The sequence below is a fragment of the Zea mays genome, chromosome 2 (genome assembly GCF_902167145.1).
Source record: "Zea mays cultivar B73 chromosome 2, Zm-B73-REFERENCE-NAM-5.0, whole genome shotgun sequence".
In the NCBI taxonomy this organism is placed as follows: domain Eukaryota; kingdom Viridiplantae; phylum Streptophyta; class Magnoliopsida; order Poales; family Poaceae; genus Zea; species Zea mays.
Window position 1 is genome coordinate 77923984 of NC_050097.1, and position 10989 is coordinate 77934972.

Here is a 10989-nt window from a genome sequence, read left to right on the forward strand (position 1 = left end):
TCTCCGCCTGCGCACGCGGACCGACCGACTCCGACCATCCCCGACGGCGACCCGCACATCGCCGTGATCCCCGAGACCTCCCCTGCGTCCTCGACCACCTCACCGGAGTAGCCTCGCCGCCGATAAGCCCCTCCGCCCTTTTCTCCGCCGCGGGTACTATTTAATTGGGGACAGGACCGCGAGTTTTATTTCCAGAAATCCTAGGGGGTTTTCTGCAGAGCCGTAGACTCAAATGAATAGTGCCTCGGAGACCTGTCTGTAATTCCTTTAAGAACTTTCGCCAGGGACCCAGCGCAAAACTGCTTTTTTTAAACCATTTCGAATTAATCTTTTATTATTCGACAGAAGACTTAGGAAATTCATAACTTGAGAAATACTTAACCAAAATTTGTCAAACCAATTTTGCTGGATTCTAAATATAATGGACTATCAATTAAAAATACTGAACCTCATGCTTTCTATTCTATTTTTTAAAGTTTGGAATTAAATACAGAAACTGACCAAACCCTATTTAATTAAAGAAAATTGTTATACTTCTGTGCTAGGCTTGAGAAAATTTGTAGATGTTCAAATCTCAATTAAACACTGTTTAAAAATAGTGGGAACCCCAGTATTGAAAATTTAAGTAGGGATATTTATTAAAAGCCATTTTGCCCAAAACTTAGGAAAAATAGAAAGGCATTAGAAAATAATGAACAGTGAGTGCAATTATTTTTCCTAGCCTACTTAAGTAACAGAGAACCTAGGAAAAATAAAAAGACCACTAGTCCAGAACAGAATTAAAGTGAAATGTCTTATTTAGCATTATTCCAACTAGAAAATAATTATTGGAATTATAAAAACAGACCTAAATTTGTTAATAAAAATCCAGTGGACTTGTAACCACTAGAACCCCACTACAAAAATGATAACCACCCCAACCCATCATTTTAAGTAGGATAAACAAATAAAACTTAATATTGGGTCCTATTCCAAATAAATCATGAGCAACCCTAAAATAATGCAATTTCGGGCAAACAAAATTTTGCTAGATCAATAATGAGATAGGCCACCAGATAAAAATGCAAATCCATTTGAAAGATGCAAAATAATACCTATTGCCAATACTTCATGAAAAAGGCCATTTAATCCAAATAACTCCTACCACCTTTCCCTTAAGCAAAAAGATACCAAACTTCAAAATGATTGCTCTTGCACAAAATAGGAGCTAGGAAAAATCAGAAATCTGTTGTTTGATATTTTTCAAATATAGCGGTAGTAGAAAGCACCCCTTTGGCTAGAAACTTTGGAAAATCACAATATGTCTTAAGGAATAACCTTCTGTTAAATGGTAGTTGTAGTTCAAACCACCCCTTCTGCTCTAATATTTAATAATTTTATCCAGAGAGAACTACTTACTTTTTAAACCCCAAATTTTGATACAGAGAATTATACACCAGTAAAAAGCTACTGTAATTTTTTCAGAATATTTGGAAATTTTTTAATATAACTTGTAGTTCAAACCCATCTTAAAAGCATAAAGGAAATAAGAAGAAAGAAAAATAATAAACCTCGCTCCAATAAGTTCAACTAGAAATCTTATTAAATTCTCACTAAGACAATGAACTTACCACTTCATTTAACTGAGTGTGATCTAAATCACTAAGTATATCACCAAAAATCTTTAGTAACAAGATTTAACTCTATCTAAGTGGATCATTCACCATCGAAGTTTAATTGCTAAAGCACATATCATATCATGCATGTATCTTACTCATTGCACTCATTAGATTGTAATCTCGCTGACGGAGAGTACGTGCTCATCCCCGAGCAAGGAGTTGTCCACGAGGAAGACCAGGAGCTAGCTCCCGAGACTGCCACTGAGGATCTCCCCACAGCCCCAGCATTTGAAGGCAAGCCCCGGTTTTATGCATAACCGTATTTATATATGCTACTTTACTACACTTAATTCTTGTAGGATTGTAATGTGCACTTAAGTGTAGGAGTTGCCTGAAACCTCTAGTTGCATGAACTTATTATTCCTTTTTGAGATGGATACTAGTATGCTAGGTCGAGTAGCTGCTTTGCTAATCAGCATCTCGGTAGAAGTCGAGTGATTTTTCTAGCACTCGCGCGAGGTCAGGGATTGATTGTATTGATCTTGATAACGTGATATATGTTGGTCTATGGACTTGGATCCAGGGAGGATGCCTTGTCCATGAGACGAGAAATAGAATTAAGGATTAATGTGTGGATACCTGAGTCAAGCTTTTGAACGTACTAAGCACATGTCGGGAAATATGGTAACCGGTAAACCTAGTACCTGAGTGAAGCCGGGCGCGGACTTTATCCCTCACTCGTCCTGAGACTGGGTCTCCCATGCTAGCTATGGTGGGTACAAGTGCGGTCACTGCACGGCGGCAGCCGGGGTCAGTGGAGCATTGTATGCCAAGGCGGTGAGCCCTGGCTGCGAACGGGGAATCGATGGGGACGGTTGACATGTGTGGGGTCGGAGTACCCTGGCATTTCGTGTGTTTAGGTTTACCTTGCAAGGATAAAAACTCGATTCGAATTGTCTGCTTCTCGCAGCTAATGAGACTGCTTGACCCCTTGTACTACATTGAGTAAGAAATGAAATGAGGTTGCATGAGTTAAATTGTTGATTGTACTAAATGCTTGTCACCATGTATGCTTAGAAGGAGCAAACTTAGATAAGATAATGATACTAGAATTTGACAAGCTAAGAATTGATTTTAGAAACAGCTAGTGCTTTTGGCAAACCAAACCCTCAGCCAAACAGTTGCATGGTCTAGAGGTAGAGGAGTAGTTTCCTCACACCGGGTAAGTCTAGCTGAGTATTAGTATACTCAGCCTTGCTTGTGGCATAATTTTGCAGGTACGCTGTAGGATATGGTTGATGGTGTGACTTGGCCTACCACCCTGCCACCGGATTGGACGATCGAGTGGGATGCTGCTTTGGCAGGAGAGGAGCACGAGGAGTAGTGGGCTAGGCCTTGCCCATTTCCTCGCTATCGACGACATCGATTATCCGCTGCATTTTTTTGTGAACTTTTATTCGCTACTTGAAAAACTCCGATCTGTGTAATAATTCAGTACTTAATTTGAGGTTTCCTGTTTTATTGTGTTTCTTCTGTGACTCACCTTCATGTGAGATTGTGGTATTTGATCCTGGTTCAGTGGCTATATCAGACTAGATCTGAGGGACTGACAGGTTATTTCGATTTAAGTGTGTTACGGCCCTTGGGGCGTGACTTAGGCACTTAAGCTGGAATAATTCGGGCGGTTCTGCCACAGCTGGTATCGGAACAAATACCACCACAGAAAAGGACAATAAACCATGAATACCAATTTTCAAAATCTAAAACTTGCTTAGAAACTGCTAAGAATCGTCAGGACTAGAACGCTAGACCTAGGACGAAAGGCCTTAGGGATAGTGGGAGAAATAGGTGGCTAAGTAAGTAGGCCATGTGGGCCATTACTTAGATTTTTGAAGGATGCCTTAGGAGTACCCTTTATTTCGGAGAGGAGTCGTTATTCTTTTCAGCATGCATGCATTATAAAATTTGAAGGATTAAGAATTAAAGAAGTAAAAATTCAAGCTAACCCACTTCTTTTCAAACCATCCAGGCTCTTTTATTTTTCTTCCTTCCACCGTAATCTTTACATCTGATACCCTTCCGCAGATGAATTCACCCACCCCCGCCAGTGGAGGAGACACTCGTTTCAGCTCTGACTTCCTCTCTCATGATGGCTTTCCTTCCATCTTGTGGGAAGTGCTTAACTCCGCCGGTTATCCTACGCCCCTTTGTACACGGTGCAGTTGTATGAGGAGCATCGGGTACCGCGTTCTCTTGACTCTGAGACGATTGGATTCAGGGCGGACGACACCACTAAAGCAGCAGCCATGAAGACTCTGACGACTTTCTGTGGCTACCATCTCCTGGAGATGGTGATGCACCCCTTGGGACTTTTCCCTGCTGAGAAGAAGGATGACCCCATGTGGTGTAACTGTGTGAGCCACGTGAAGGACGTGTGGGCAATGTATCCTGACTTGGTTGGGAGGGTCACTGTTCAGTGCATGAGTGCGCTGTACCGCCTCCAGGCCCTTCTGAGCGACGCTATGGCACATCTTGCTAACATCGCTCAAACTACCAAGCTCACCCTTGATAGCCGAGAAGATTTTGTAGTCGACTTGTCCTCCGAGTTGGTGGAGAAGGATCTGTAGGTGGAAAGACCGAGCCAACGTATCACCACCTTGGAGCAGCAGGTGGAGATCCGAGACAACACTATTGATGTCTTGGAGAACCAGCTCCATGATGTGCAGCGGGAACTCGAAGAAGCAAACGACCACTTGGACATGCACCACTTGGAGATGGAGGCCAATGAAGCCGGAAGCGAGGGAGAAGAGGCTCCCGAGGAGTTAGGACCAGCCCCTAGTGCCAATGGGACTACCTCCACGATGCCCCCTTCACCCGCATCCAGTGTCGCTTCCATCGCTCAGGGTTGGTCAGTCGCTTTGACGTTTTAGGCGAATAGAAACCTATGCGAGCTTAGTTAATGACATATTTTGGACTAGGCTTACGGGTACTTCCCCCTAATTGATGTAACCCTTGAGAACTTTTGAGATCTGTGGGATGTTGTAACCTTGTTATCTTCATTTCGAACCTAATATTATGATTATGGCATTTTCTTCCCATATGAGATAATAGCTTGTCGTTCGAATTTGCGAGTTGGGATAACATTGGCGACAATCTCTATTTTCAGATGGCAGCTAGGCAGCGTCGCGAGCATAACGAGTAGGTTCCCCCGCCACCTCCTCCAGCTCCCATAGTGCAGGAGCTGATGGCCCAGCAGAATGCGATTCTGCGACAGCTCTTGCAGCGCCAGCCCCACCCCCAGCAGCATGGTGGAGGCCAGCATCAGCGACCTCCGGCAGCGACAACCTACCAGGAGTTCCTGAGCACGCAGCCACCCTTGTTCACCAAGGTAGAGGATCCGTTGGACGCCGACGTATGGCTTCACGTCATTGAGTCCAAGTTTCCCCTCCTCACGGGAGACCGCCCTGATGATGCCAAGGCTCGCTTCGCCGTGCAGCAGCTTCGTGGCCCTGCTCGGACATGGTGGGACCACTTCTGTGCTATGCTACCCGCTGATCGCGAAGTGTCTTGGGAGGAATTCAAGACTGCTTTCAGAGGGCACCACATCCCAGCAGGAATTCTTGATCGCAAGCTGAATGAGTTTCTGGCACTTAATCAAGGAACCCGCACGGTCTTGCAGTATGCTCAGGCCTTCAACGACCTATGCCAGTATGCAGGTTACCATGCTGATTCTGATGAAAATAAGAGAGACCGCTCCCACAGGGGTCTCAACACCAAGCTGCGGGAACATCTCAACACTGTCCGTGCTGATAGCTTCAATGAGTTGGTCAACCTGGCCATCTCCTAGGAGGACTGTATTGTAGCTCACTGGGCAGAGAAGAAGAGGAAGGCACCAATGGCAGCACCATCCGCTCAGGCTCAGAGGTTCAGGATTGTTTCTCACAATCAGAGCAGGGGTTTTCAGCAGTAGGCAGGCAAATGGGTGATCAGGCCACCTCAGCAGCAGCAGCCGGCACCCAACCGCTTTCCAGCTCCCGCCCAAGGAACAATCAGCCTCCGCAGCAGCAGCAGTTCCGCCAAGGCAATGGGAACAAGTGCTTCACTTGTGGCAATGTGGGCCACTATGCCAAAAACTGCCCAAAAATTAGCAGAGGCCGATGCCAGCACCAAATCAAGACAAGGGAAGAAAGCAGAAGGTGCAAGTCAGACAAGGGAAGCTCAACTTCACTACTCTGGAGGAGTTACTTGAGGGAGCCCCCATCATGACTGGTACCTTTTCAGTTTTTAATCAACCTGCTTTAATTCTGTTTGATTCTGGTGCATCTCATAGTTTCATTAGCCAGAAGTTCAGTGCTAAATGCCAATTGCCTTTCTGTCATGCAAAAGGGTCATTTATGATAACCACACCTGGGGTTAAAACTGTAACCAACCAATTAATCCGAAGTGTGCCTATTCAACTGGGAAGCCACATTATCAAAACCACCCTTCTTGTGTTGGGTTTGGAAAGTGTGGACATTATTCTGGGCACTAATTGGATGAACCTGCACCAAGTTAAGTAGTGCTTGATGTGGCCAGCCACATCGTGGAAGTCAATTCCCCGTTCTGTGGAAGTTTCACCTTGTTTCTGCCCAGTCAAGGTTCTACTCAGTCATGTGCTTTCTCTATGACGGAGTTACCTCTGAAGAAGATCCCAGTGGTCTGTGAGTATGCGGATGTCTTTCCTGATGAATTGCCAGGAATGCCACCAGGCCAGAACATTGAATTCGCCATCGAGTTGCAACCGGGAACGACACCTATTTCCAAGAGGCCTTACCAGATGCCACCCGCTGAGTTGGCAGAGTTGAAGAAGCAATTGCAAGAGTTGCTGTACAAGGGATTTATTTGCCCAAGTACTTCGCCTTGGGGATGTCCAGCCTTGTTTGTGAAGAAGAAGGATGAAAGCCTGAGGCTGTGTATAGATTACCGCCCTCTTAATGCGGTGACTATCAAGAACAAGTATCCTTTGCCTCGTATTGATGTTCTTTTCAATCAGTTGGTCGGAGCCAAAGTGTTTTCCAAGATAGACCTTCGCTCCGGCTATCATCAGATCAAGATACGGGCAAGTGATATTCTGAAAACGGCTTTCTCAACCAGATATGGGCTATATGAATTCTTGGTGATGTCTTTCGGATTGACGAACGCACCAGCATATTTTATGTATCTGATAAATTCTGTTTTCATGCCTGAATTGGACAAATTCGTAGTGGTTTTCATCGATGATATCTTGGTGTACTCAAAGAACAAAGAAGAACATCCCGAGCATTTGCATGTAGTGCTTCAACGTCTGCGAGAGCACCACCTTTATGCCAAGTTGTCAAAATGTGATTTTTGGCTAAAGGAGATCAAATTCTTGGGTCACACTATCTCTCAGGCAGGCATGGCTGTTGATCCTGATAACGTGCAAGAGGTGATGAACTGGAAGCCACCCACGATTGTCCGTCAGATTCGGAGTTTTCTAGGATTAGCTGGTCATTACCAAAGATTCATTCCGGATTTCTCTCGAACTGCGAAGCCCATAACTGAGCTATTGAAGAAAGAAGCCAAGTTTGTTTGGGGTCAGAAGTGCGAAGATGCCTTCCATGCATTGAGGCAACATCTGACCACAGCACCAGTGTTAGCGCAACCCGACAACAGCAAGCCTTTTGATGTGTATTGTGATGCCTATGGCACTGGACTGGGTTGTCTCTTGATGCTAGACAACCGAGTCATTGCTTATGAATCAAGAGCACTCAGGCCTCATGAGCAAAATTATCCTACTCATGACCTGGAGCTAGCAGCAGTGGTCCATGCATTAAAAATGTGGAGGCACTATTTGATGGGAACCCACTGCAACATCTTCACTGATCATAAGAGCCTTAAGTATATCTTTACTCAGGCTGATCTCAACATGTGGCAGAGAAGATGGCTAGAGCTGATCAAGGATTATGACCTGGAGGTACATTATCACCCAGGAAAGGCCAATGTGGTAGCAGATGCCTTGAGTCGGAAGTTGCAATGCAATTGTGTTCTGATGGATTCTCGTATTGACACCTTGTGTGATGAGTTGCACAAGATGAAGATTGAAGTAATTCCTTCTGGTGCATTGTCTCACATTTCTGTTGAGCCAGCTTTGCAAGACCAGATCATCATAGCCCAGCTCAGTGACAAGGGAGTGCAGATTATCAAGGAGAATCTCCATCAGAAGACCAAGAAGTATAAATGTTTCCGCCAAGATGGAAAGAGTATATTGTGGTTTGGAGGCAGATTGGTGGTTCCTAAAAATGAGGATCTCAAGAAGAGAATCTTGGATGAGGCCCATCTCTCCAAATTCTCCATGCATCCGGGGAGCACCAAAATGTACCACGATTTGAAGCCCTTGTATTGGTGGACCAAAATGAAGAGGGAGATAGCCCGATATGTATCAGAATGTGACACCTGTCAGAGGATAAAGGCAAGCCACTTGAAATCAGCTGGAGCTTTGCAGCCCCTATCTATACCTTTGTGGAAATGGGATGACATCAACATGGATTTCATTGAGGGTCTGCCCAGCACCTCTCGTCATCATGATTCAATTTGGGTTATTGTGGACCGACTAACGAAAGTGGCACATTTTCTCCCAGTGCACACCACTGATAAGGCTCAAAAGTATGCAGAGTTGTACATTGACCGGATCGTGTGTTTGCACGGATTGCCCAGGACCATTGTTTCTGACCGAGGAGCCCCGTTTGTTGCCAGATTTTGGGAATAACTGCAAGAGTCTTTGGGAACCAAGCTAATCAGAAGTTCAGCTTACCACCCACAGACTGATGGTCAGACCGAGAGGGTAAATCAAATTCTTGAAGATATGCTGAGGGCTTGTGCAATCGATTGTGGCAAGAACTGGGATAAGCACCTCTCCTTGGCAGAGTTTGCTTATAACAACAGTTATCAATCCAGCCTAAAGATGGCACCTTTCGAAGCTCTCTATGGGAGAAGATGCAGAACACCACTCAATTGGTCTCAGCCTGGAGAAAGAGAAGTTTTCGGACCTACTGAAGCCGAAAGGAAGGTCAAACTAATCAGGAAGAATCTAGAAGCTGCTCAGGCCAGACAACAGAGTTATCATGATAAGAGAAGGAAACCTCTCCAGTTTGAGGTGGGAGATTTCGTTTATCTTAAAGTATCACCCACCAAGGGAGTGCTGAGGTTTGGGATCAAAGGCAAGTTAGCCCCTCGCTACATTGGACCTTATGAGATAATAGAGGCATGTGGACCCGTGACATACAAGTTGAAGTTACCTCCAAAAATGTCTGTCATCCACAGTGTGTTCCATGTATCTCAACTGAAGAAGTGTGTTCGATTGCCGACTGAGATCATAGCAGAACCAGAATTGGAGATAGAACCAGATCTATCGTACCAAGAGTATGCTTCCAAGATTCTGGATTGCAAAGAAAGATCAACTCGGGCAAAATCGATCAAGATGTATAAGATCCAATGGAGTAATCACTCAGAGGAAGAGGCTACTTGGGAGACTAAAGAATTTCTGCGTTCCAACTTTCCTGATTATCTGCCTAAGGAAATTGGTACGTATTCATGCCCAACCCCTCCTCCTGCCCTTCGAATCTAAATTTCAGTAATATAATCTTGAATTGAAAAGAATAAGTTATAAAACAAAATTCAAAAGGATTTCCTTCTGAAATTGCAAAGAGAATGACATTCGAAGAGCAGTTTGCCTTAATAAAGAAAGCATCCACTTCGAGTAAGTCTCACCCTTCGCTTCACCCCGGTAGGACTCCGACCCGAATCTCGGGACGAGATTCCTTTAAGGGGGGAAGGATGTGACACCCCAGTGTCACCTAGGGTTTCTTCCTTGAGCTAACCCAAACTATTATCACATGTAAACCTAATGAAGGGATGAACATCAAAGATTAAGAACAAAGCTTCATAATGAGTCTTCTCAAACTCTCCTTAATCGTGTCATGAACCTTAAGGAAGGAAAACTCTCAAACCCTAATAAATCCTAAGTGAACAAATTAAGCATAAAGGGTAATTGGGAGAAATCTTGGGGGGGGGGAATACAAATTTTGGTAAAGACCAAATTACAAAGTTTTAGTTCACCAAATAACCAACAAATCATAGTATGAAAGTTTGGCCATTTGGTTTTTCCAAAATCCCCAAATCAGCCCTTGAACCAAGGTCCCATGGGGAATTTCAGAATTCAGAATTCTGAATTTCAGACCCCTTTCCAAAGATCAATTGCGTTCTCTGTTTTTCAAAACTCAAAGCCAAGAAGTCCAAATATCAAAGTTGTGCCAAATTCCCTTGAACACGCTCTGGAAAAATTGGAACTCAAACCAAATTCATTTGGCACGGTTTTGGCACAGTTTGACCTCGGGACCAGGCATTCTGACACTGGCACCTTGGTGACGCTACAACTCCCTGTCCCTAGCCTAAAACCACGCGACGTCCATACACAAAAGACAAAGCAATGTCAAGGGAACAAATCCTTCATAGCGATCTTGCCCAAATTCGTGAAGATTTGCGCCCAATCGGCGTTAGAACTTGGGCAGAGGCAACGGTTCCACATGTTCGATTGTGGCTGACACCCCCGGTTCACACCCGTTCGCGCACCTGCGCTCCCCAGTGCACGCCCGCGCACGCTCGCTGGTCCACGGCCGCCCGTGCGCCGTGCCGTGCCTATAAAGCAGCCCCGAGCCTCGGCCATACCTCCCCGCGCGCTCACAAGTCCTGCCCGAGCCAAAGATCACCGGAATTCGCCCCGAGCACGCCGCACCACCGCCCGCCAAGCTTTCCGAGCCTCGGCCGCCGCGGCCAGCTCCCTCCAGTCGTGTCCAAGCCACGCCAACCACTCAGTTAGCTTCACCATTAGCCCGTGAAGCTTTCCAAGTCCTCGGACCCGGCAGAACTTCACCGGAAGTCCGAGATCGTCCTCGTCGGACTTCGGTCGCCTGCCGCCGCGCGTGGACCGAGCATTCCGGTAAGCCATTTTCAAATTCCTTGCACCCACGTCTTCCCTAGCACCCAGTGAAGCTCTCTGACCCGTTTGATTGAACTATTGTGCCGTGAGTAGGCCGGATTCCTCGTCGCCGACGAGCATCTCCACCTGCGCACGCGGACCGGCCGACTCCGACCATCCCCGACGGCGACCCGCACATCGCCGTGATCCCCGAGACCTCCCCTGCATCCTCGACCACCTCACCGGAGCAGCCTCGCCGCCGGTAAGCCCCTCCGCCCTTTTCTCCGCCGCGAGTACTGTTTAATGGGGACATGACCGCAGGTTCGATTTCCAGAAACCCTAGGGGGTTTTCTATAGAGCCGTAGACTCAAATGAATAGTGCCCCAGGGACCTGTCTGTAATTCCTTTAAGAACTTT